The 23,339-nt window shown below is 43.3% G+C and overlaps 1 pseudogene; it reads left to right on the top strand.

Annotated features, from left to right (window-relative positions):
• Window positions 1–12,606: 12,606 nt before the first annotated feature.
• On the top strand, window positions 12,607–14,259 carry LOC117715623 (elongation factor 1-alpha 1 pseudogene; annotated as a pseudogene).
• Window positions 14,260–23,339: the final 9,080 nt, after the last annotated feature.

Here is a 23,339-nt window from a genome sequence, read left to right on the forward strand (position 1 = left end):
ATTATCTTATTGTTTGCTGATCTGTAAATAACTTTTAAAGAAAAACAAAGCAGAACAAAATCCCTCCCAACTTAAAAGAAATTTAAGAAGAGTCCTATGAGTCCTTCAAAGAACCAACATCAGTATTACTCAAATCATTCTCTGAAACAGAAAATGAATGAATGGCCTTGAAATGAATTTATAAAGCCAGTATTACTCAAACCAGATAAAGACAGCAGAAAATAAAGGATATCATAGACCACTCTACATGGTGAACAAATCTCTCAATAAAATCTCTCAATTAAAATACTTGCAAAAGAACTTCAGAATCACAGCAAAAGATTGTTTTTCCTAAACAATTACAGTCTCCATTCCAGAGACAGAGCGATGGTTAAACACATGCAAACCAATAAATGTATATCACATAAATGAATTCAAAGACAGAAATAACACCGCCATCTCAATAGATGCAGAAAAGACCTATGACCAAAAATCAAGCATCCTTCATGACACAGTCATGGAAAAGCTAGGACTGCAGGGGGCATACATAGCCTTTATCACAGATATACGTACCCTTGATAAAGGCTATGTATGCCAAAAGTGATCTGGGTGTGATCATTCACAGGCAAGAACATAGAGGAATCATCGGTATCTGAACTTAAGAAGAATGGCCCTGAGTGTTTATGAGAGTGAGTCAGGGTGGGGTGCTGCTCAGTGGAAGAACCCCTGCCTGGCAAGTGTGAGGCTCTGGCTTTGATCCCCTGGATGGAAAAAGAGCATGTCCATCATCTAGTCAGCATATCTAGAGAAGCAGGGAGGACTGTGTTCCCAATGGTGGAGTAAAGGAGGTGGCATAAAGGAAGACTGAAGATCTTGGCAAAGATTGAGTGAGGTAGCAACTGTGCTCTCCGACTTTGATCATTTTCTGACAGGGAGTCTGGCTTCATCAAGATCCCCAAACATAAATGATTAAGGCCCCCGTAAGTCTGGGAGAAGCTTTTGGCAGCTGCATTACAACATCCAGCCAAGAAACAGTGGAAGGAGCTAGACACCATGATGGGACCAGGGACATTTCTGAGAGTCCAAGCTTGAAGCAGATTAAAGGGAATTGAAAGCTTCACTTAGAGGAAAGCCAGGCTGCAAACGCAAGAGTTCAAAGCACAGTGTTGGTGCTGGAATCGGAAGTGAAAAAAAGGTCAGTCCTGACAACCCTCCCTCCCCCACTAAAGATTTGACACTCTTGACTGGTTCCAAGGATGGTGCCGTGTGCCTGGTACTTATTCTATGGAGCTGTCATAATAAAACCACATACCAGGTGCTTTACAAGCCACAGAATTTAATTTTCTCAGGACCAGAGACTAGGGAGCACAAGGTAAAGGCAGATTGGGTGTCTGGTGAGGACTCTGCCTTACAGAAAAAGTCATCTCAAATGTCCTCAAATGATAAACACAAAGGGTCTTGCCTGGTCCTATTTTATAAAGGCAGGAATTCACGAGGCTCCACCTTCATACCCTAAATACCCCCAGAGGCTTCACATCTCAAACTAGCCCTCTTTGAGTTTAAGGTTTCAATGTCTAATTTAGGAGTAACATACACACCCAGTTCCTTCCACCTAATCTATCCTTCAGGGTTTTCCAGAGAAACAGTTTGTGTGTGTGTGTGTGTGTGTGTGTGTGTGTATACAAGACATATTTTAAGGAATTTGTATTGTTAAAGAGTCTGGAGAATCCAAACAGCGCAGGGGAGGGCTTTGCGATGGAGAACCAAGGGAAGGCTGATTTGAAATTCAAGACCCAGGGTTAATGGCACCCACTAGAAAAGTTATTTCTTGTTTATAGAAATCAACTTTTGCTCTATCCAGGTCTTCAACTCTCTGGATGAAGCCCACTGTGATGGCTAAGCTTTACTGTTAACTTGACTGTTTTGATCACCTAGGAATACATGGCACTGAGCGTGTAAGGACATTTCCAGAGACGCTTAACTGAGGAGGGAAGACCCATCCTGAATGTGCACTGGGAGCCTGGGATGAACGAAAAACAAAAGTAGTAAGTGACTTACTATAAACACTCCCCTCTCTCCTCTTAACTGTGGGTGCAATGTGACCAGCTACCACTGATATGCCTTCCCTGTAGCTGCCAAAACAGACTCTCCCTCCCTCTCTCCCTCTTTCCTCTGTCCCTCTCTCCCTCCATCCCTCTCCCTTCCCCCTTCCTCTCTTCCCTTTCTCTCTCTCCCTCCCTTCTTTCCCTCTTCCTGTTGAGGCCTGCCCCTGGGCCCTGCATAGCTGTGGCCATTTTGTTCAATGCCCGCCAGCTATTTCATATTATTGCTGTGATATGGCTGCCAATCATTTGCGCAGAAAAATAACTTGACTGAGATCAAGGTCACAGTGATCACATGTATGTTATGCGATTTGTTTATCTTAAGAAATTCTACAACTATAAGCTTCATGTAGGACCCATTAAATTAAAGGTCAATATGAACTGTTATGTCTAAAATAGCTTGAGTCAGGGCTGACCACCAGGCAGCACTACCAGCATCTGTGTATAAACTCATTGTAGTTTTGCGGTTTTAGCCCTTATAAGCGGACATAGAAAAATGTTCACAGTGGTAGCCTCAACCCCCAAATTCTGAGCTATGGCCCTAATTGTTCAGTCTTAGGGTGTGTGCTCAATAAACCATCTCTGTCTAACTGACATCTGTGTTCGTGTGGTTCGTGGGGTGACTCCCGGACATTCCATCCTGTGGTTGATTTTGTCAAGTGCTTTATCAAAGCAATAAGAAAAATAATATGCTGCCTTTTTTGTTTGCTTAAAATCGTCCGTTTTAATATTAATCTCATAAGAAACTCCTTTCCCGAAACATCCATAAAAATGTCTTAACAATTACATTGGCACTGTGTCTTTGCCAAGTTATTCATAAAATTAATGTAATAGCCACATTGTCTTATTAAAAGCTCCAATATCTTAAGTGATGGAGGTTTCTTCCATTCTCTGATTCTGACATCTTTAATTTATAACTTCTGCCTGGTGGTCGAGATAACTCTTTCCCTGCAGCCATCTGTCTGTCATAGCTGCCAAGAAGACAACCAGGACAAAGAGAAGGCGGTCTCTATCCTTAAGAACACTTTCTGGGACCAGCCCTACAGGTCTGCGTGTTGGCACTTGCTGTTGATGCTGACACCCGAGTTCTGTCTCTGGTGGAAGCAGAAACCTGACTCACAAATGCTGTCCTCTCTCTGGCCATAGATGTGGATTTGAGTCTGTTGTGCAGCTGCTGGAGTCCCTTTACAATGAACTGCACAGGTGCAGATGGTGACAGGAATACAGATGAGTTTGGAGGTATCCAGGCTTAAGCATGCAAGAAGGAGTGGTAGAAGTTAAATGACCACTTCTCCCAAGTTCATGCAACATGGGTCCTTTTTTGATCAGCATTTTCAGTTGAACGAAACCCAGTTAGGCGAAGGGCTTTCAGAACATGTTCTCTGGAGTCTCCCCTTCTACCCTAGTCTTAGTTGGGGTTACTATGGCTTTAATGAAACACCATGGCCAAAAGCAACTTGAGGAAGAAAGAGTTCATTTCATTCACAGTTCATTAGCCACAGTTCATCATCCAAACCAGTGAGGGCAGGAACTCAAGCAGGACAGAAACCTGGAAGCTGGAGCCATGGAGGGGATGCTGCTTACTGATTTGCTCCTCATGGCTTGCTCAGCCCGCTTTCTTAAAGATCCCAGGACCACAAGCTCAGGGGTGATACTGCCCACAGTGGGCTAGGCCCTACTGCATCAATCACTAATTTAAAAGCTGCCCTGCAGGCTTACCTACAGCTCTATCTTATAAAGACATTTTTTTCAATTGAGGCTTTAATAACCTCAGGGGTTATTAAAACACGCACACACAGAAACGGGGGTGGGGGGAGATTAAGAATGTGGTGAGATACAAGAGAACACCTTTAAGAAGAATTTTGATGAATAGTGGAAAAGATGAGAGGGGATATATTGTGTAATCGAATAACCATTGGGTACAAATGATGTCAAAAGGGAAATAATAAAAATATCAAATCATGAAGTAAGGTTACAACTACTGATAAATTCATCAGAAAATACTTATATATCTAGAGCCTATCTTTGTATAATAGCTCAAGGGGGACTCTGTGACAGCTCTATCTAGGATAGCAGTAGCTCAAATGAAGGATTTAACTGAAAGGCTTATATAAGGCCTTGATTATTGTTTTTCCCTTTTTTTTGTTTGTTTTGTTTTGTTTTTGAGACAGGGTTTCTCTTTGTAGCCCTGGCTGTCCTGGAACTCACTCTGTAGACCAGGCTGGCCTCGAACTCAGAAATCTGCCTGCCTCTGCCTCCCAAGTGCTGGGATTAAAGGCGTGCACCACCACTGCCCGGCTTTGTTTTTCCTTTTAAAATTTAGTTTAGCCTTTTGTTTTGCATTATAACAATTACCCTCTCTCTTTTTCTGTTAAAGTTAGTTGAGAATCTCATCCCCTGGGTCACTTGGGCTGGGGAAAGAGCCTCTGGCTCCTTTAATCTTTCTTTTACCAGATGTACCATCTCTTTCTGACCCTGCTGCTTCCTTTGGAAGCATGGGGGCATGTGCCGGTGTGTTGACTTTGTTCTTCATAGAACTGTACACTGGATAAGGTCTTCCATCTGGGGCTCTGTAGTCTTTCTGGTCAAGAAGAAAGATGATTTGTCAACGCTGTGGGATGCTTTGAGAGATACCTCATAGTCTCCTGGGGCCTAGTTGACTTAGGATAGGAGCCAAAACACTGGAACTCTGTCCACATTAGCATTGACCTCCAAGATGTACTCAAGACCATAAGGTTATTTATGTCAATACTGAAAAACAAATGGCACTTTAAACTTTTAGCTGTTACATAACACTAAGATAAATCTTCACAGAGATGGAGTTTTAAAATTAAACTGACTTGAAACTCATTTTTTTTTTTTAATTAGAGAGGATTCACTCACAGTCCCCAGTTTTCAGACTGTTGAAATAGCAAAGTCTATAAGATCATCTTCCCATGAGGAAAATTGTCAGTGAGGAGTGAGTTTGAGCCCTGGAGCAGGACTTATGTCTTCATCTGTTTATTTCCCGAACCACGAGGAGTATCTTAGATCACTTGTTGAGTCAGGGCTGAGACAATGATCAGCCAATAACATCCTGACTAAGCCTGCTTGTCTGATTGTTGTTTCGTACACTAAGAACTAAAGGGAACTTGGGCTAATTTGGAAGTTTTAATGAACATTACTCATAAGCCATTTTCATACCATGTAAACATAAAAACACAAGCAACGTAAACAGTACACATATAATCAGCCTTATCGAGGTTTTAAAAAATGACAAAGATTTGGCCTCACTTGTCAGTTTTAGGTAAGGCTAGATCATATCTTAATAGAATGTTTTTTTCAAAAATAATATTTTATTAATTCTTTGATGATTAATACAATGTGTTTTGATCTTACCCATACCCTTCCCCACCTTCTCCCAGAAACACCACTCACCTTCATCTTTACGTTATTGTTACCGTTCTCTCGCCGCCTCTGTCTCTTCTGTCTGTCTCTCTTTATTTGTCTATCTATCTGTCTCTGTCTCTCTCTCTGTCTCTCTCTATATATCTGTCTCTCCCCTCCTCTTTTTCTCTGTATCTTCTTTCTTTCTTTAAAATTCATTCTTCTCTTACATATTACAGCCTGACTGAAGTTTCTTCTCTCTCTTCTCCTCCCAATCCTCTCCCCCCACCTCACCTCTCCCCCAGATCCATTCCTCCCCTGTTTCCCTTCAGAAAAGAGCAGTCCTCCCAGGGACATCAACCAAACATGGCCTAAAAAGTTACAATAAGATTAGACGCATATCCTCTTATCAAGGCTGGACTAGGCAACCCAAATAGAAGTTCTGAAAAGTAGGCAAAAGAGTCAGAGACAGCCCCCTACTCCCACTGTTAGGAGGTTTGCAAGAAGACCAAGCTACACACCATAACATATATGCAGAGGACCTAGGTCAGACCCATACAGGCGCTCTAATTGTTGTTTCCGTCTCTGAGAGTCCCAAGGAACCCTAGTTAGTTGACTCTGTGGATTGTTTTCTTGTGGAATCCTTGATCATTCTGGCTCCTACAATCCTTCCTCCCCTTCTTCCTCAGAATTTCCCAAGCTCTGCCTGTTTGGCTGTGGGTCTCTGCATCTGTTCCTATTATTTGCTTGATGAAGCCTCTCTGGTGATGATTATTCTAGGTCAGGTCTGCAAGTATAGGAGAATATTATTAGGAAACATTTCATAGACATTTTTGTTAGTCATGCTTGTTTCTATCCTAGATCTCTGGGCTATTCATCCTTTGGTTCCTGGCCTTCCTAATAGGTGTAATGTGGGAATTCAAAGTCGTTTTGATTTGCATTTCTCTTATCCCTAAGGATGTTGAACATTTCTTTTAAGTATTTCATGGCAATTTGAGATTTCTCTGATGAGAATGTTATGTTTAGATCTGTACCCCATTTTTAATTGGATTATTTGGTTTGTTGATGTCTAGCTTTCTTGAATTCTTTATCTATTTTAGATATTAACCCTTTATCAGATATGAAGTTGATGAAAATCTTTTCCCATTCTGTAGACTTCCGTTTTGTCCTATTGATGGTGTCCTTTGCCTTATAGAAGCTTTCAGTTTCATGAGGTCCCATTTATTAATTGTCCATCTTAGTGTTTGCAAATTTATGGCTTTCTCAGCATTTGGTATAGTCTATTTACCTACTTTTATAGTTTTATTTATTTATTTATTATTATTTTTAATATACATTTCAGATTTTATCCCCTCACCCCATTCCTCCCACCACCCAGGAACCCCCTATGCCATCCTCCCTCATGCCTTCACAAGGGTGTGGCCCCACCTACCCTTACTCCCCCCTCAAAATAGCCATTTTTACTATGTTAATCCTACTGTTCTATGTGCATGGAATAGCTTTCCATCTTCTGATATCTTTTTTAATTTCTTTCTTCAAAGACTTGAAGTTTTTGTCATACAGGTCAATTGCTTTGTTAGAATTACCATAAAAGAAATAGACAATTTTCTTGATAGATACCAGTTACCAAAGTTAAATCAAGATCAGAGAAACAATTTAAATAGACCTACAATCCTAACAAAATTGAAGTAGTCATTAAAAGTCTCCCAATCAACAAAAGCCCAGGGCCAGATAGTTTTAGCTCAGAATTCTACCAGACTTTCCAAGAAAGACTGATATCAATACTCCTCAAATTATTCCACAAAATAAAAACAGCAGGAATATTGCCAAATTCATTTCATGAAGCCATGGTCACCCTGATACCCATATCACACAAAGATTCAACAAAGGAAGGTAATTATAGACCAGTTTGCCTCATGAACATTGATGCAAAAATATACAAATAAAATCCAAGAACACATCAAAAAGATCATCCACCATGATCAAGTAGGCTTTATCCCAGAGATGCAAAGATGGTTCAACTTATGAAAATCTGTCCATGTAATCCACCATACAAACAAACTAAAAGAAAAATGAAACATATGATCATCTCATTAGATGCTGAAAAGTCTTTGACAAAATCTAGCACCCCTTTATGATAAAAGTCTTGGAGAGATCAGGGATACAAGGGGGCATACCTGAACATTTTTTTAAAAAGGCAATTTACAGAAAATCTGTAGCCAACATCAAATTGAATGGAGAGAATCTCAAAGCATTTTTACTAAAATCAGAAACAAGACAAGGCTGTCTACTCTCTCCATATATCTATTCAGTAAAGTACTTGAAGTTCTGGCCAGAGCATCAGGACAACTGAAGAGATACAGATTAGAAAAGAAGAAGTCAAAGTGGCCATGTAAGAAAGACTATGGGGAGCAAGCAAATTTTCTGGAGATGGCTCACTGTTTTGCATGGCTGCCTTGGGTATGCTCTGTAAGGCAAGCATCTTAGAGACTTCATCCAGGCTTGCTCCTCACTGTTTATATGTCTTTCCTACCACTGTTATAAAGCTTAATGATTTCTGGGCATTGGCAGATTTCCTACAGATCAATATGAAGATTACTTTCATATAATAATGTTGTTTAGGCGAATTAATGAATTTATAGAGTTCCTGATTTGATTCAGATAATTTTAGGAAGAAAATTTAAGGAGATGGGTTTAGTTCTTTGCCAGAAATATATAATAAAGTTAGAATCAAGAATAGAATGTGCTCTCTCTTCATAGAGTCATAAGTAAAGGCTGTATAATATGGAGTACAGTAAGCTTTTATAAATTGCATTAAGAAGAAAAATAGTCTTGGGACAGATTTGTGATCAAGAAAAAATATTCATTCTAGGTCATATTCAAGGATGAGGCCACAGATGTGCACCATGATAAAGCAAGGCCATGTTGTTTTGAACTCATAATGAGTTTATAGAATGAAACACTGCTTTCAACTTATTATTGACATCATCCTATAACTCCCTTTCATGTAACATTTTATCTGTGAGGTAATTTTATAAATAATTTTTGTCTAAGAAAGTATAAAAAGGCTGAGAGAAAAACTAAAATGTGGCTGTTGGGGCTCTGCTCCATCCTCCATACACACCAATGCGTGTGTGTGTATGTGTGTGTGTATGTATATGCACAATAAATATATATGTGTGTGTATGCATATATGCACATAATACATATATATGTATATATATACATATATATGTATATATATATATATACATATATATGTATGTATGCATGTACACTTGTGAAATTGATGAAACAGGTGTTGTTTAGGCCCAGCTGAATGTGTGTGTGTGTGTGTGTCTGAGTGTGTGTGTGTGTGTGACTTTCTCTCCTTTTCTTTCTCATTGGCCTTTTAAGAGTTAAAGAGTTCACAGTTTCTTGCCAGGCATTATTGCTGGTCCTGGGTAATTAAGTTTTGCTCCCTTTAGCACTATAAGTTCTGACCCTGTACATTGCCTTTGGCTATCATTGCCCCCACCCCTGTCGGCTGCTATCAGAATTGACCCCAGTCACCCATGGCATACCTCACTGCCTTCCTTAGTTACCTGGTTGTTGAGCTGGCTTTCAACATCAAAGTGTTATTATTTACAGATGATATAACAGTATACATAACTGACCCCAAAAATTCTAGAAGAGAACTCCTACAGCCAATACACACCTTCAGCAGAGTGGCTGAATATAAGATTAACTCAAAAGAAAAATCAGTAATCCTATATACAAATGACAAACAGGCTGAGATAGAAGTCAGGGGAACAACGACTTTTACAATGGCCACAATTAATAACAGTTCTTAATCTAAGATCTGTATTTCAAAAATTTTGTTGGTTTTGGAGATAGGGTCCCACTATGTAGCTATGGCTGTCCTGTAACTCACCCTGTAGACCAGTCTGGCCTTGAATTCACAGAGATCCACCTCTCTCTGCCTCATGGGTTCTGGGATTAAAGGTGATTAAAGGCATACCTCACTGTGACTAGTTCCTAAAAATATGAAGCCTAATCTGATTATTTATAAGGCTTTCATTTGGCTGAGCAGGTGCTAACAGCTTGGGATTTAATGGACTTTTGTTAGTTTAAGTTGGTAAGATAAAAATCTCAAAAAAAAAAACCTTCAGAAAGAGAAAAACACAAGCAGACAGGCAACAGTTTGTATCTTTTAATGTTAAAAGTTAAAATTTCTTAGATATGTGAGGTATTCATTATTACTAGTGTATTGCATGTAGAATGAGCTTACCTAGGCTTTGAATGCTACTGTTCATTGTTATTGCATCTCCTGCTATATACACCATGAAAGGAATACCAGGGATACTTGACACACATATGTATCTGTCAGACTATATGTTTTACAGCTGTCCCAATTAGGGTCACTGTAGCTATGATAAAACACCATGGCCAAATAATCTTGGGGAGGAAAGAATTTATTTGGCTTATGCTCTCACATGACGTTCATCACTGTAGGAAGTCAGGACAGGAACTCAAACAGGGCAGGAACCTGGAGGCAAGAGCTTTTGTGAAGGCCATGGAAGGATGTTGCTTACTGGCTTGTGTAGGACCCTTGTTCCGGAGGGTGTCCCACGACGATCTCCTGGCTGGGGACAGGGTGCGAGCAGGGAGGGGAGATTGCCTGCCCCTGCCGCTGCCTCTGGCGCCCTGTCACTACCGGTCTCTCCCAGGTGTTGCCCCTGTCCACGCTGAACCGGTCCAGGCTCAGGCTAGGCCGATAAGGAGCCAACTAGCTGACAAGGAGGCAGCCTGGCATCCCAGGCAGGTTCCGGGAGAGCTGGTGGGTTCCAAAGTGTTACAGCTCTTTGCTAAGCTGGAAAATGCTGGCCAGGTAGCAGGGAAAGGCGGTAGATCCCTTGCCCATGTTAACAGCTCTGGAGCCGGCTAGCTGGCGAAGAGGGGAGGGTCCACGACAGAAGATCTCAGACAACAGGATGATTCTTGTGTGCGCTTTACTTCTCAATTAAGCTCAATATATACAGTTTGGGGTGGGTGAAGGTTTTAGCAGCAGGTAACCTCATTGGCTTAGTCTGAGGTTTTGGGGGATGCCTCATATGCATGTGAGGAGAACCTGGGGCACCATTCCTATGTGACCAGATGGTCATAGACCTCTCAACCTCTCTGTGGGAGGGGCTGTGAAGGGCAGAAGCTGAGAGATCCAGGGGGCCAGGAACAGAGCTGAACATCCTACCATCCCTAAAGGGTTCTCTGGGGTTCAGAAGCTCGTTCGACCAGACACCTGGTTGTCTCTCAGCTCAGTGCCCCAAAATTCCCTCTCTTTTCTTTTATAAAGGAGAGGTGTCATTAGAATAAATGTCTCCTATGTCGGAAACAGTTTGATATTGAACTAAGACCTGATTGGTAGTTACCTTTGCAATGTTACTTATCTGTTGTTTTAGAAACTGAATGAGGCAGGGTGCCAAGAGAAGCAAGGTTCCAATGGCTAGTATGGGGCCAAGGAGGGGGAGAATCCAAGCCATCAAGGGGTTAGAATACCAAGGGGTAGGGGTGTTGGGAGTATAGCGAGCCTGGAGGCTCCCCCCCAGAGCTCTTTGAGCATTTGTACATCTTGTTCTACCAGCCCAGATTCATTGACATAGAAGCAACATTCCTCTCCCAACAAAACACAAGTCCCCCCCTGTTCAGCAGTCAACAAATCCAGGGCCCTCCGGTTCTGGAGAGCAACTCCTGCTAAAGAGGTTATCTGGCATTGAAGAGATTCAAGGCTGTCTGTCACAGAGGCCATTGCCTGGTCAAGCTTGTCCTGGAAGTCGCCGGCCAGATGCTGTGTTTGGACAAGGGCTGCTCCAGCAGTTCCAGCAGCACCAAGTGAGACAACAAGGACTAGTCCAATGAGCAGAGGGATGAAGATCTCTCTCTTCTTTCGGCTTTCTCTCATCTGCAAGGCGAGCTCTTCAGGTTTGTAGAGATAAACCTGAGGAACAACAATCACAGGGGTTCAGGAGCCTTGAAAATGAGGGTTGATACAGGCACCTGTAGTGCCCTTGCACCAGAGGAGGGCAGGAGGATTGACACATACTGATTTGGTAATGGTGATGTCATGAACACATGTGAAATGGGGTTTTGAGGAGGGTCCTACAAGGCAAAGAGGTGGGGGTAGGTCAAAGAGAGGAATGTCCTGTGTTTTCCTCATGGGCAGGGGTCCATGGAAGTTGTAAAGTGAAAAGTTAATGGGAATGGCTGTTAATAATGGTCAGGAGAGGGAGGCACAGAAAAAGCATTGGGAGGAATTGGGATGGGTTGGTCATCAGGGGAAGGAGGTCTGCTGTATATTGGATGTATTGTAGCCAGGAGGGGGTAGCTTGTAGTTCCTCCTGAGACTGGTTTTCCTGTTGGATAATATTTGCATGAGTAAAGGCTGATTTGGGGGCAGGGACAAGTTCACAGGAGACATGCAGGTCAGCTACCGGGTGTCTGGCATAGCCATTGGGGTAAAGTTTACCCACGACTCTGGTTCGCCAAAGTTCATTCCATGGATCGCTGATGGAAAGCTGAAAATGAGTTTTAAGGTTGGTGAGCATGGTGCCACCGCGACTGGTGGATTTCATCCTGCAGCTCCAATATCTGCAACCTCCATATGTGGAGACCTCCTGGAGACATTCACCTGTGTTTCGGTAAGGAAAGCAGAGAAAAGGGCTGGGGATAGTGGAGATGGATTCTGGGTGTAGGGGGATCTCAATCTTGGTTCAACATCCTTCAAGTGGGCAGTCCTGGGTTCCTATAACTTTATTGTGTCCGTTATAGGTTTCCCTAGCATAGAATCTCCAATGGTAGGTGTTGGGAAGGCTGGGGGGAGGCTGGGCGGTAGCAGAGTTAGCATGAAGGATAGCAAAAACTGCCAAGAGAATGGAGGAGAGGGGGGCTTGTGGAGGGCACATGGCCTGGGAAGCTGTTATCAGGTCATGAATGTCCTTCCAGGAGATCCTGCTGCTCCTCTGGGCATGGTGACTCCTTTGCCTTCTCCTCCTCATCCTCGATTCTTGATCTGTCAGTGAGAAGCAGGCCATCTTCTTGGTTGGTGGGTTGGTGTCAGACATTTCTGGCAGGGACCCAGATAGGCTTGGGCTGGTCCTGTGAAAAAACACAAGCGAAACCCCTACGCAGGTGTTGTGAAAGCCACCGCTAATTCAAAGTAAAAATGGGAAAGGAAAAGACTCACATCAACATCGTCGTAATTGGACACGTAGATTCTGGCAAGTCCACCACAACCGGCCACCTGATTTATAAATGTGGTGGAATCGACAAACGAATCATAGAAAAGTTTGAGAAGGAGGCTGCTGAAATGGGAAAAGGCTCCTTCAAGTATGCTTGGGTCTTGGACAAACTGAAAGCTGAGCGTGAGCTTGGTATCACTATTGACATCTCTCTGTGGAAATTTGAGACCAGCAAATACTACGTGACTATCATTGATGCCCCAGGGCACAGAGACTTCATCAAAAACATGATTACAGGCACATCTCAGGCTGATTGTGCTGTCCTGATTGTTGTTGCTGGTGTTGGTGAATTTGAAGCTGGTATCTCCAAGAATGGCAGACCCGTGAGCACGCTCTTCTGGCTTACACCCTGGGTGTGAAACAGCTAATTGTCGGTGTTAACAAAATGGATTCCACCGAGCCACCATACAGTCAGAAGAGATACAAGGAAATCGTTAAGGAAGTCAGCACCTACATTAAGAAAATTGGCTATAATCCTGACACAGTAGCATTTGTGCCAATTTCTGGTTGGAATGGTGACAACATGCTGGAGCCAAGTGCTAATATACCTTGGTTCAAGGGATGGAAAGTCACCTGAAAAGATGGCAGTGCCAGTGGCACCATGCTGCTGGAAGCTTTGGACTGCATCCTGCCATCAACTTGTCCAACTGACAAGCCTCTTCGACTGCCCCTCCAGGATGTCTATAAAACTGGGGGTATTGGCACTGTCCCCGTGGGCCTAGTGGAGACTGGTGTTCTCAAACCTGGTATGGTGGTTACCTTTGCTCCAGTCAATGTAACAACTGAAGTCAAGTCCGTTGAAATGCACCATGATGCTTTGAGTGAAGCTCTTCCTGGGGACCATGTGGGCTTCAATGTAAAGAATGTGTCTGTCAAAGATGTTAGACGTGGCAATGTTGCTGGTGACAGCAAAAATGACCCACCAATGGAAGCAGCTGGCTTCACTGCTCAGGTGATCATCATGAACCATCCAGGCTGAATTCGTGCTGGCTATGCTCCTGTTCTGGACTGTCACACAGCCCATATAGCACACAAGTTTGCTGAGCTTAAAGAAAAGATTGATCGTAATTCTGGTAAGAAGCTGGAAGCTGGCCCCAAATTCTTGAAGTCTGGTGATGCAGCCATTGTTGATATGGTTCCTGGCAAGCCCATGTGTGTTGAGAGCTTCTCTGACTATCCTCCACTTGATCGTTTTGCTGTTCGAGACATGAGGCAGACAGTTGCTGTGGGTGTCATCAGAGCTGTGGACAAGAAGGCTGCTGGAGCCGGCAAAGTCACCAAGTCTCCCCCGAAAGCTCAGAAGGCTAAATGAATATTATCCCTGCCACCTGCCACCCCAGTCTTACTCAGTGGTAGAAGAACGGTCTCAGAACTGTTTGTCTCAGTTGGCCATTTAAGTTTAATAGTAAAAGACTGGTTAATCATAACAATGCATCGTAAAACCTTCAGAAGGAAAGAATGTTTTGTGGACCGTTTTTTTTGTGTGTGGCAGTTTTAAGTTATTAGTTTTCAAAATCAGTACTTTTTAATGGAAACAACTTGACTAAAAAGCTGTCACAGAAATTTGAGATCCATTAAAACAAGTTTAATGAGAAAAAAAAGAAAAAAGGATATTGGGCCTTGGACGAGGTAACTCCATTTAACCTGCAACCTTCAATCAGGTAGCACAGGTAGAGGTCTCCACCTCCAGAGATTTAAATATTAATGAGTTATCTAAAGGCCAGGGGCGTAGCTAATTAAGTTATTCCCTCCCCTTTTCCCCTCCCTATAAAAGTCAGGCTCCCCTGGCTTTTGGGGTGTGTGTGTGGGGGGGAAGCGCATACCATCTATACCCACTCAATGTGCCATGAACAATAAAGCTTTGGAAAACCGGACTCCACGTGTCACCTGGTCTCGCCGCCATATTCCCAGCTTTTGGAACCCTAGATCCTTGCTGATGCAGCAGCTGGCCCACCCACCGACAGCTGCGTGAATGTGGGACCCTCTGTGGAGGTGTGGGAAGCCTGCCGCCGAGACCCCGACGCCGGACTCCCTCCCCCCCCCTCCGCGAGATTTTTTTTCCCACAGGCTTGCTCCTCATGACTTGCTTAGCCTGCTATTTTATAGAACCCAGGACTACCAAGAATAACACCACCCACAATGGCTAGGCTTTCTCTCTTCAATCACCCATTAAGAAAATGCCCTACAGGCTGTAGCCTGATCATATGGAGGCATTTTCTAGGCCCCCATAGGCAGTGGTGGCAAATGCCTTTATCTCCAGCACTCAAGAGGCAGACACAAGTGGATCTCTGTGAGTTAGAGGACAGTCTGGTCTACAGAGTGAGTTCCAGGACAGCCAGGGCTACACAGAGAAACCCTGTCTCAAACAAACAAACAAACAAACAAACAAACAAGTCCTCACACTGAACATTTGTTTATTAAAAATACTTTTGAAAAAGAAATCCATAGCAATTTTCCAAACAAGGTTTTACAATATATATTACCCAGAGGCATCCCAAATGACATACGCCATTTTTATGTCCTATTATTTTTGTTACACATTATTATTACATAAGTAAAAGAAAGTTAATAATTTTTAAGAACTTGTTTTGGTAAGAAGTCATTATTAAAATCTCTTTATCCAAGGTCAAATTTCATCAACTTGTGAAACTTTCATCTTGTGACCCCAATGAATGTTCTTTTATATCAACAACATTTTGAGATTTTAGGAAATATTCAAGAGATTCAAAGATACATTGGATAGCTGTTAGGAAGGCAAGCAAGTAGGTAAGTTTCTAAGTATGTGCTTACAAGGCCATTAACATAGCCCTAGACACCCACATTCACACAGTAGGCACACACACACGTTTAAGGCAGGAATATTAGTCAGGGTTCTCTAGGGGAACAGACCTGATAGGATGAACAGGGATTAAAAGATTTATTAGACTGGTTTACACCAATGGTCCTCAACCTTTTTAATGCTTCAATCTTTTAATGCTGTTCCTCATGTTGTGCTGACCCCCAACCATAAACTTACTTTTGTTGCTACTTTATAACTGTAATTTTGCTACTGTTATGAATTGTAATGTAAATATCTGTGTTTTCCAATAGTCTTAGGTGACCCTTAAATGTCAACCCTCAAAGGGGTTACACCCTACCTGGTGAGAAGTGCTGGTTTATGTGGTGTGTGGAGAGGCTGAGTTTCTCAGTCCATGATGCTGTGGGCCTTAGTAGTCCCAATCTGGAAGACTGACCAGAAGATTTCAGAAATTCCACTGGCTTTATTTCACATCAGAAGTCCCCTCCCCCTGTCACCCTGCCCTCCCATTCTAAGATGAAGAAGTAATTACCACCAGCAGCGACAGAGTAGATAGACTCCAGCAAGACTGAGGGCCACATGAGCAAAAAAGGCAAGGCTTTCCTCCTGCTCTTATCAGGGCCCCTACCTGAAGGTGCTTCCCACAGTCACTGAGGCAGTCAAGACACCAGACACACCCACAGAACAACTCAGATTATCTCCCTAGGTGACTCCAGGGTATCAAGTTCATAAAGCTACAGCAAAACAGGTATTTCAAGATGACATCATCATCACCATCACCATTATCATCCCACCATAACCACTGCTGCCGCCACTGCCACCATCGTCATCGTCGTCATCGTTGTCATCATCATCATCATCATCATCATCATCATCATCATCATCATCATCATCTCAACATATGGGGGGAAAATGAATGAAAAAAGTATTTAAACAGCCATGAGTTTGTTACTCAGTTATTTTAGGGAATTTTAGAGACAGACTGAGCTTCATTTCATGCTGTCACAACATAGAATAACACACAAATGGACAGAATAAAACAAGCAAATGTGAATACTCATGACACAGCTAAATCAAGGTAAGATGTTTCTTGAGGGAACAGGGATAGCTCTTGGGAGATCTGTAAGACTCTTAGGTTTGTCAGTTTGTCTTGTCTATCTTTAGTCCTGTAAGGGTGAGTTTTATGGTTTCTGTTAGTTAACACCAAGAAGACTGTCCTCAGTAGCTGAGGATTCTGAATTATTGAAGGTTCTTGGGCTAATGTAGTTATTCGGTGTAGTAATTTTTAGTAATCATTTTTTTCAATCCTTATTTTCAAGGACGGTTCTTAAACACTTTAACCTCCTTTGTAGCCCACCACCCACCAGAGATTGTAGAGAAGAAAGAATATGGGGTGGGGTAGTGGACCTGTTTAGAAAGGTTCTTTGGAGCAACTTCCATCTGTGTTGTTTGGAAATCAGCAGTTCAGTTCACAGGTTAGCAGCGGCAGCTTGATCCACTCACGAACACGTTACTGATACACCAGCAGTCCAGTTTGGTATAGTTATGATAGCAAACAAATCAGCAGTGGTGGCACTACCTAGCAGAGATAGCCAGGCCTCAGCCTCAGCTCAAGTCAGCAGGAGGGACCAGGGCCAACAGGAATCCCAGGAGAAATTCTCAGCTGTGCCTCTCTCAGTGAAGTGAAGATCAGCTAAGATGCAAGAATGACAAGCATTGCACAGCTAGCTCTATAAGCAAGCCTGGCTTAGCCTCCATCACTGTTCATTGAGTCCTGTTCATATCCTCCAAACATCATGTGTCCTCCATGGATCTTGCCTCGGCATGTGCGTCTGTCTCAGCTGACATCATTCTGCCACTCAGCCAGAGTGCACAGAAGCAGGGCTGGGGGAGTGTGGGGGAAGGGTGGGAGGTGGAGGGATGGGGGGGATGCCACAACACACCACCAGAAGTTTTCTGGTGTATTTCTCTCTATGGAGCTAAACTACTCAATGTTAAGGTGGACAAATACACGCATGTCATTAGCAGAAGAATCCTTCATCACATGTCTTTTCACATGCTTACTTTAGTAGAACATCAGCGAAATGCTCCTTCACGAGTCTGCCTTAGTGTTTCACCTGTGTTCACTTCAGGAAAATGTCCCTTCACCTGTTTACCCCAGCAAAACACCATCCAAATGACATTCCAAAGAGCTCTTAAGTTTCTACTTCAAATCATCTTTGGCAGAAAAATGAAAAAAAAAAAAAAATGGAGCACTGGGCCTGGGATAGCGGGAAGGTTTTACTCAGTTACCAGGAAGGCAGGTGCCTGCTGCAGAGTGAGAAACAGCTTCCTATCTTTTTGTTGTATTGCAGAATCTGTGGAGAAGCAGCATGGGTTCTAATTGTTCCTCAGGGCCCAAGCACTCTCTTTAGGTGGCAGGCCTTAGACAGCATGTATGTATAGTAAAAAGTTTTACTCCTGGCATTCCCTGTAAGACCTAGTCTCTTCCTTTGTCTTTCTCTATGGTTGCTTATTGTGGTTGAGCATCGTGCAGCCTGCACGTAAGTCAGTAGAGTGCATGCAGGCTGTGCATAAATCAGTTCAGATTGTTATTGTTATTATTATACAAAATAAGCCCGGGTATAGGATGACACTGGAGTTTACAATTTTATCATTGTCCAATTATTCTCTCACTCAGCTTGTATTGAGGTCAGACAGTATTATAGTAAAATAATAGCTTTTTTATTTAGGAGAGCGGAGTCATCTGCAACCTGGAGCTCTCTATGGTATGCTATCCATGAGTATTTGAAGATGCCCATGGAAGTATGTTGAGTGGTGATGTTATCCAGCATGCTGGTTGTGAATGCACTGACAAAAACATAGACTGGCTTATGTCTTTCCACGGCATGTGCACACTGCCAGATTAAATAGCAATGACTTTACAACGTATATCAGTTTTATGGCCTCTAATTTGCCAAATAGTCCCAATTTCCCTTGATAGCTGGTCAAGCAAAACCCAGGTTATTTTATTCCAATCTTAATTACCAATTAATTCACAGATCACACATTCTACAAAATGGGTGTGTGTGTCTGTGTGTGTGTGTGTAGGTTACAGGATAGCTATAAAAGGTTAACAAAGAGTTCAAAAGAAGCTAGATGGGAGGCGAGCAGAAAGCGAGTAGAGACTCAAAGGGGATGCTCTGTGGGGAGTTTCTGATGGACACTGCTGAAAGTGCTGTTGAGCTGAACCTCAGATTCAATCTGATATGCAAATGAGGTACAGTATCTGGAGGCAAAGGGCAGGACCAGATCCAGACAGATGGAGGGGTGGACAGATGTGTGGACAAATGAATGACCATTTGAGTAACTTCTGTTAGCAGTGGAGACAGACAAATCAAAGCCCTGGGGCAGCTGGAAGTTGTCTGCATGTTGGTGCTTATGACACAGGTTTGAGTCATCTGAGAGGAGGGAACCCCAAATGAGAAAATGCCTCTTTAAGATTGGGCTGTAGGCAAGTCTGTAGGGCATTTTCTTAGTGATTGATGGGGGACAGCCAAGTCCACTGTGAGTGGAGCCACTCCTGAGCAGGTGTGGTCCTGAGTTCTATCTGAAGGCAAGACGAACAAGCTATAGAGAACAAGCCAGTAAGCAGCATGCACACACACGCACACACACCACCACCACCACCACCACCACCACCACCACCACCACCACCACCACCACCACCATCATAGCCCTTGTATCAACTCCCACCTTCAAGTTCCTGTCCTGACTTCCCTCAATGATGAACAGTGATGTGAAAGTATAAGCCAAATAAATCCTTTCCTCCCCCACTTGCTTCTGGTCGTGGTGTTAAATTATGAGCCTGTGTCTCATAGGTAGTGGTGGGCAATATGGTAATGGTGATTACATGTTCAACAAGGTAGAGAGTCTTCATCCTGACTGTGTTTGCATTCAAAATGGGATCAAATGTTGCTTGTAAAACTGAGTCTTCCAGGGCAAGACACACCCTGGAAACCTGCTGGCTTATACAATATGGAGTAACTTAGACAAAGCATACCCTGACCTCAGCAATGACTGACAACTGAGTTCTATGTTCTCTCTCCTGTGCCACAGAAAACCCCTCCTGAGTGCTGAAGACAAGCTTCCAGAGCTCTTCCTGTCACTTGGTTAGCTTCAAATCCTCAGACGCTGGGATGGAAGCCATCTGGCCTTCGGATGAAAGGCCTTATTGACAAATTGATAAATGTCTCTGCCGAGATAAAGGGCAAGCGGCCTCCTGTGTCCTCCGACACTCAGACTGACTCTCTAGGATTGATTCACAATAACGCGGTGCACTGGAAAATGCTGGGAAATGACAGGTGGAGCTCACTGACCATGTCCTAGCAGCTGGGAAGTATATCTCCCCAGCTTTAAGCACCCACAGTGACCCCCAAACAGCTGTCTTGTGCTTTATTATCTTTTAAACATTTTATTCGATTTACCTATTACTAGCATAAATGCATGTACAAAATGATGTCCATCCTTAAGACATTCTCAGCCATGTACATCGAATACTCTGATCATGTTATTCTGCATTAGCCTCTCCTAAGCTCCTTCCCACTGGTCCCTTCTTCCCAGGTAATCTTCTCCCCGACTACTCATCCCCAATTACAAGTGTTATCATTTTAAGTTTGGATTTCACAAATGATTTTTAATGTGATATTTGTATTTCTGGTCCTGGATAATTTCATTGATCACAATGTGATCTCCAGTTACATCTATTTTCCTGAAGATGACACCATTTTCTTCTCTGTGGCTAATTGGTACCCTGTTGTGCACACAGACATCATTTTCCTCATCCATCGTCTGTTGACGGATGTGTGAGTTGAGTCCATAACTTGACTAGTGTGAAAAATACTGCATTAAACACGTGTGTGTGGATGTCTCCGAGAGACACTGGCATTGACTCCTCTTGGCGCACACCTCTGAGTGGATCATAAGACAGTTTTATCTCTTACCTTTTAAGGGGATTCCATACTGACTTCCATTGTGACGGCACTAATTTCTAATCCTACTTACAAATTCTCCACTTCCTTGCTCATCCTCTGTTGCTTTTTTTGCTGTAGCCATGTTTCCTGCGGAAGATGGACTCTCACTGTAGCTTTGCTTTGCATGTCCCTCGTGGCTAATGATGGTGACCATTGCTTGAGATATTTACTGGCTGTTGTATTTTTTTGACAACCTTTGTTTGTCTGTTTATTGAAGTTTTAAAAAAAATGTACTTTGTGCCCCATCAGATGAATAGCAGATATTTGCCGTCATTTTGTAAGCTGCCTCCCGTTTCTTGTTGTTTTCTTTACGGTGACGATGCTTTTGAATTTCACCATGACCATCTTTCATTTCTGGCCCATGAGAGTGTTATTCAGCACGTTCTTTTCCATACTTTTTCTTATATTTATTCTAGTAGCTTTGAAGTTTCAAATCTTACATTGAGGTCTTTGATCCATTTTGAGTTGATTTTTGTACTTGGGAACGATACAGATGGGCCAAAACCATATGAGAGTATATTCTCTGAACTATTTCCCTTAGTTCCCATGGTCAGTTTTCCCAGAATTGTGCTTCAAGTCATACCACATTTAGGCCAGAAGGGGGAGCTATGTGGTCTCTAGTCACAAGTTTCTGGTTAAGGGGCAGATAGCTTCTAGATCAGCAAATAGCTCAATCTGTTTAAAGATTTCTTAGATAGTTTTAACTCCTCTGTTAATAGCTCCTTTCGTCCTGGTTTAGATAAGTGATACACACACAAATAAGATAAATTGCTGATGGAATCCCACTGGATGATCAAACTATGATTAACAAGATAAAGGTGAAAAAAAGATGGAGTCTCAGTGGGAATAAAGATCAGGAAAAAGGCTCTCTAGAGCCTGTTGCTAGTAATTAACCCCAAAGGTCCCAGCGAGAGTTTGCCAGTGTGGAATTTCAACCAGAGCTATATGAAAACATTCTCTTGGTCTCTGATACACAGATCTTAGAGCTAAAATCACCCAAAGGGGACTCTCCCTGTCAGAGAAAAGGGAGAAATACAATGACCAGTCTGCAGATTTCACAACACTTGGTGGTGGTGGTGGCCTTCCCATTCTGGGATTAAAGGAGAAGGCCTGGGAAATTTAACAGCCACCCACCTATCAAAATTTGGCTTGGTTTATGTGGACCTCAAAGACTTGGTCACCCTCAAAGAAGATCTCAGACAATCCCCGCCCCGCAAATATGTAGCTCCCAGGTCTAGTTCATTTTCTCTACCGATTAAAGCTTAAAGAGCAGGAAAAACTTCAGTCACAAGCAGCCAAGGTTTATTCAATGTAGAGGAGCATACACATACACAGCACACACAGAGACAGGTGTCACAGGAGCACACACATACACAGCACACACAGAGACATGTGTCACAGGAGCACACACATGCACAGCACACACAGAGACATGTGTCACAGGAGCACACACATACACAGAACACACAGAGACATGTGTCACAGGAGCACACACATACACAGCACACACAGAGACATGTGTCACAGGAGCACACACATGCACAGCACACACAGAGACATGTGTCACAGGAGCACACACATACACAGCACACACAGAGACATGTGTCACAGGAGCACACACATGCACAGCACACACAGAGACATGTGTCCACAGGAGCACACACATACACAGCACACACAGAGACATGTGTCACAGGAGCACACACATGCACAGAACACACAGAGACATGTGTCACAGGAGCACACACATACACAGAACACACAGAGACATGCGTCCACAGGAGCACACACATACACAGCACACACAGAGACATGTGTCACAGGAGCACACACATGCACAGAACACACAGAGACATGTGTCACAGGAGCACACACATGCACAGCACACACAGAGACAGGTGTCACAGGAGCACACACATGCACAGAACACACAGAGACATGTGTCACAGGAGCACACACATGCACAGCACACACAGAGACATGTGTCACAGGAGCACACACATGCACAGAACACACAGAGACAGGTGTCACAGGAGCACACACATGCACAGCACACACAGAGACATGTGTCCACAGGAGCACACACATGCACAGCACACACAGAGACATGTGTCACAGGAGCACACACATACACAGAACACACAGAGACATGTGTCACAGGAACACACACATACACAGCACACACAGAGACATGTGTCCACAGGAGCACACACATGCACAGCACACACAGAGACAGGTGTCACACGAGCACACACATGCACAGCACACACAGAGACATGTGTCACAGGAGCACACACATACACAGAACACACAGAGACAGGTGTCACACGAGCACACACATACACAGAACACACAGAGACATGTGTCACAGGAGCACACACATGCACAGCACACACAGAGACATGTGTCACAGGAGCACACACATGCACAGCACACACAGAGACATGTGTCACAGGAGCACACACATACACAGCACACACAGAGACATGCGTCCACAGGAGCACACACATACACAGCACACACAGAGACAGGTGTCACAGGAGCACACACATGCACAGAACACACAGAGACATGTGTCACAGGAGCACACACATGCACAGCACACACAGAGACATGTGTCACAGGAGCACACACATACACAGAACACACAGAGACATGTGTCACAGGAGCACACACATGCACAGCACACACAGAGACAGGTGTCACAGGAGCACACACATGCACAGCACACACAGAGACATGTGTCACAGGAGCACACACATACACAGAACACACAGAGACATGCGTCCACAGGAGCACACACATACAC

The sequence above is a fragment of the Arvicanthis niloticus genome, chromosome 9, assembly GCF_011762505.2.
Source record: "Arvicanthis niloticus isolate mArvNil1 chromosome 9, mArvNil1.pat.X, whole genome shotgun sequence".
NCBI lineage: Eukaryota > Metazoa > Chordata > Mammalia > Rodentia > Muridae > Arvicanthis > Arvicanthis niloticus.